Below are 5,038 nucleotides of genomic sequence, written 5' to 3'. Positions count from 1 at the left end.
CACCATCCAACTCATAGGACAAGTTGAGTTGAAATTTATTGACTTTTCTACTCTCTTGCCGAAGCTTCCTCAAGAAGCTAATCAGATATTTTTCTCTTTTCACTAGTCGGCTTCTTCTACAAGCTGCCTAGACTCTTCTTTCTTCTCCTACACGCTGGTTCCAAGGGACAAGAGAAACAAAAACCTCTCCTTCTCCTTTACACCACCGACGGTCTCCAAGGCAAAAACCAACAAGCACCTTCTTCATTTCCTCTTTCACCCGTTGACCTTAAGGCACTTGAAGGAGAGAAAAACTCCTCAAGCTTTCCTCGCACAAAGAAACCATTCGGGTTCTCCCAACCCGTGTGATCTTCCTTCTTCTCCTCAAGCCGATCTCTCTCATTTCGTAAGCTTAAGATTTCCACCGTAAGCCTTCAAGAAAAATCGACCTGGTAAGTGAATTCTATGGCTCTAATCTCTAGTTGAAGCCTTGGATTTATGGGTTTAACCTAGGGTTTCTTTTTGAAATTTTCTGCCATGTATCAGCTTTGGGTCTTTCGGATTCCCTCTTTTTGCTTATCTGCTGTGTTCTGTGGCTTGAAAAGGGGATCAAAACAGGTGATGTTCCTACCGTAATATTTTTCTTGCATTGAGATTTTGCTAAGCAATTTGTGTCTTGTGATTTGGGAGTTTCAAATTTTGGTTTCAGTTGTGTGTGTGAGTGTTTTGTTTTATGGTTCCAGCCTTGTGTGTGTGCGCTCTGTTTTGAGGTTGTTTTGCTATGGGTCATGTTCTGTTTTGGTGTAACTCCATGTTTAACTGGGTTAGTCACAAGTGATGACAAATTGGTTGTGGTGTATACATGAATATGAAGAAAACGTGTGTTGGTTACTCTGTTTTGGGTGTTTTGCCATGTGTCTCCTATTATTTGAAATGGTATATTTCCTAAGTTAACTTTGTTAGCCTCAAGTGTTGATTAATTGGTATGTTAATGTATAGATATATGTATGTGGACAAGAAGCCGTGTGTGTGTGTGTAGGTTCTGTTTTAGTGTCCTACCGTGTGTTGCACAAAGCAAACTTGTAGTCCACCCTTTTGTTTTATCAAGTTTAAGCCATGTTTTAACCTTGTTAAAGTCATATATTTATGTGTTAAATTAATGGAGTTAAAGTTTATAGTTTAAACATGTTTCCCTAAGGTTTATGGCCTAAGTAAGCTACCAAGACTTTCAAATTAAATTAGTACGCTTATTTTAGGAATTCGTAAATTACCAAGAGTTGTATCTCTTTATTGGGACTGTTTTCAGAATATGTATACATATATAAGGCTTTCTTGAGTTTTTACCACTCTTATATTGTTTAATTGTATAGATAAGATTTTAGTTAAGTGAAGGATGTTTGAGCCATGAAAATACTAGGACTTGCTAGCTGCCCATGCCTTGTAAAATTCTGAAATTATGTTCCATCATGGAAGCCTAAACCAGCCTTTTACCCCTTTTGCTCAACCTCACTCCTTGGCTAACCAAAGATAAACCTTAGTAGGAAGAACCCTTGAAGAACAAGTGACAAAAAACCAACCTCTTGCAAGCATTGTCTTTTATTAGATTTATTTCCATATGAGGTTGCAAAGCTGTCAAAATACTCCCTTCGACGAAAATTCCAGATTTTGCAATAAATTCTTATTCCTTTCCCTTTTCAAATAAATCCCTGTCATCCATACATTTTAACTTATGACTCCTACCCATCTATAGAAAATAATAGCCTTTAAAGAGGGACAACAAGCAAGTTTTATATTTTTATGGGTTTCTTAAATGTCGAAATGAGGATACTAAGAGTTGACTTAGTGCCATGTATGTAGCTAAATGGGTTAAGGAAGGTACTTAGCGCGTAAGAGTGTCGGATAGTAAGGCTTAACGTGGAATGAATTTTAATGTGTTCATTTCATTTCATTGAATAGGAGTGTATTTCAAGATTCAAGGAACCTATTTGTAAAGCATCGAGATAAGTAGCTATGACCATGCTCCTTACACACAAAACACTCTTATGAAAAAGTCTCTCTCTTTCTCCCCTTCCAAATGTTTCTCTTATGAAAGAATAGATGCATGTATAGTATGTATAAGACTTTCTTGATAGCCCCTGTTAAGTACCCTATTAATTATCATTGTGTGTATGTAAGGTAATGCATTATGAGATTTTATGCATGCTCTCTTAAATAATTATGCCTTACCTATATGTAGCATGACATGAAACATTCTTTTAAAAGAAACGCATATGCATTGGCACTAAATGAAGATAATGAAAACGTCGATTTTCTAAAGAAAGAAAAGGAAATGAATGAAAGCATGAATGTATGAATATACGTAACGGCCACATGTATGAAAAGGGTACCAAATGAATGGGCAGATTGCAATACCGAGTAAGTAGTACTGGTAGTGCACCCAGTGCTACCCCCTATGAAAAGGGATTCCCAACCTGCGGCCGCAAGCAGGATTCGGGTCCAAGAGACCGCTAACCCCAACACACGGGGCGTAATAGTGTGTACTGGCCCAAGAAAGTGAAATGTAAAGTAAAATCATTTCTAAGAAATGTTATGCATGAAAGCAAGTAATGTTTATGCATGAAAGCAAATAAATGTTTATGCATGGAAGTATAGTCATTCCTTAATTGTTTATGCATGAAAGTAAGGTTATGTCATAGAAATATTACGCATGAAAGTATAGTTATTCCTTAAACTGTTTATGCATGAAAGCCTTGTCAAGAACTTGCAATTGTCTATGTATGCATGTTTTCAAAAGAAAGATTATGTGATTAATAAGTTAACGGCATGGTGTACTGCTTACTGAGTATTAGATTCACTTTGTGTTTATGTTTTAAACGTCTAGGTATGAACGATGAGGCTGGGGAGCTAGGCACTACTGAGGAGGGAGGGGCTGAAGCTTAGAATTCCCTGTCGGTTCAATTTTAATGATAATGGTTATGTCTTTATGTTTCTATGATGGGTCCCATGTTGGGACGTTTTGTTGGTTTGACTTTAATACAATATGTCCTTGGGTATGATGTAAGTACTATGGTGGGGTGATGGTAATGATGTAACTTCTATAGTGGGGTGACGGTAACCCCACTATAGAAGGTTAAATGCCTTTTTGTATGTGTTATGAGGACGGAGTCCCCTTTTTATTGGAACTAGTGATGTTTTAAATAAATGAATGATGGACTCGGAGAGTCCTTTGGGTAATATGTTGAACAGATTGTTTATCAGGTGCTTGCTTTTAAATTAGGAATGCAGTGTACATGCATGACATGTTCACGCTTATCCCTTTTACCCTCGTAGAAAAAAAAAAATACATACTAATATTAATAAGGAAAGAACAGGTCTCAAGTTGCAATCCCGTCCTAGTAATAGAACGGGGTTGTGACAACCTGAGGCTACAAATAAGCATAAAATTGATATAACATGTGACATAACATAAAATTTTAAACTTAAACATAAACATTAATATTAAATTATTAATATAAATTTACTTTTGATATATATATATATATATATATCAATGATAAATATATTTTTGGCATAATAAATTATAATATATATTTTTTTGTAAATACGTTTTTATACATTTGATCATAGATACTCATATAAAAAAAAAAATTCTAGAACTCATCTAGACAATAGTTAAATTCAATACTATACTAGTATGCGTTAATTATTATAAAATAATATAATTATACTATAATATAAATAGACTAATAGTTTAATATATGTAAACATCATATTATTACTAATATAAATAATCCGTAAAACAGAAAAGATCGGACTGGAATCAGAAAAATAGAAGTTTCAGTTTCGGTAGTGAATCAGTCCGATATCAATTTTTAAATTTTCAAAACCGGTGTATACTAATTCAATTCTAAAAAATATACAAAATTAGATCGAATCAGACCGATTACACCTCTACCATGACCAAAAACTCTACTAGGCCTCCCATGTTACTTGCACTGCCTGTTTATTATTATTTAAAAAATAAAAAATAAATTTTATGATTTTATAATAAATTATGCTCTTTTTTAATTTAAAAATAAAAAAAATAGAGTAACAAATTAACAATGTTCCCACCTACAGTTTTCAATTGATTGATTACGGAAGAAAAGTCTATATTAAATGTCAACCATTTCATATTTTAGAATTGTAAAAATTATTGTAAAATAATGCGTCACATTACCCCTATAACATTACTCTACCTTTATGAGTACTTACTGCCATTTTAGTAACACATCCTGATAAATGTCTCAAAAAAAAAAAAAAGTAGCATCCTGATAAGCATTAAATAATGAAAAAATTATTGTAATTTTATTTATTTATCATTTATTTCATGCACATCAAAAGATAATGAATAATATCTCTCTTATTAAAAAGGTGTTATTAGTTTTTTTAAAAAATCTATTTATAGATTTTATTTTTTACATACTTAACGCATCGCTTATGTGAAAATTTTCTACATCAACTATATTAAAGAATTATTGGTATTCTTCTTTTTCTTAAAGTTATAATGAGTCCTATCATAAGTGATGTTTAACATACAAACTTATATATAATAAAACTCTTTTAAATTCTAAGCAAAGAAGAGTGGAAATATTTTTTATTTCTCTAAGGAAAAAATTAGATAAATAATATTATAACTATTTTATAGCTCATAAAAGATAACTACTGGTCATCAAAATTGATTGACAGCAATAGCGGCAACTATTAAGGTTCTGTTTGGATAGTGAGATACGTTTAGGTATTCTATAAATAGTAATAAAAAAATAATAATAAATAATAATAAAATAATAAATACTAGTGAGATATTTGGAGTAATTAAACTAGGCCTAAACCTTTCTCCGCCTTTCAAGAAAAAAAAAATCTGAAAAATACACTTTTCCTTTTATTAAAGTAATAAAAATATAGAAATATTATTCTTAGACGCCTCTAAAAAATAATATAATCCTTTTCACTACCAAATCAATTTCGGCGGAGTTGAATCCTTACCCTTTTTACAAATCTATAATAATCGTATTTTCAG

At 32.4% G+C, this 5,038-nt stretch overlaps 1 long non-coding RNA gene across 1 annotated transcript; it reads left to right on the top strand.

Annotated features, from left to right (window-relative positions):
• The first annotated feature begins 347 nt into the window (after positions 1-347).
• Positions 348-3,215, top strand: LOC121259103. Its single transcript, XR_005939511.1, has 2 exons — positions 348-597; positions 2,861-3,215. It is a non-coding gene; the product is annotated as an uncharacterized LOC121259103 (long non-coding RNA).
• The last annotated feature ends 1,823 nt before the right edge of the window (positions 3,216-5,038 follow it).

This window comes from Juglans microcarpa x Juglans regia, chromosome 4D, assembly GCF_004785595.1.
Source record: "Juglans microcarpa x Juglans regia isolate MS1-56 chromosome 4D, Jm3101_v1.0, whole genome shotgun sequence".
NCBI lineage: Eukaryota > Viridiplantae > Streptophyta > Magnoliopsida > Fagales > Juglandaceae > Juglans > Juglans microcarpa x Juglans regia.
Note: the sequence above shows the minus strand (reverse complement) of the source record. Positions and strands in the feature narration are given on the sequence as shown.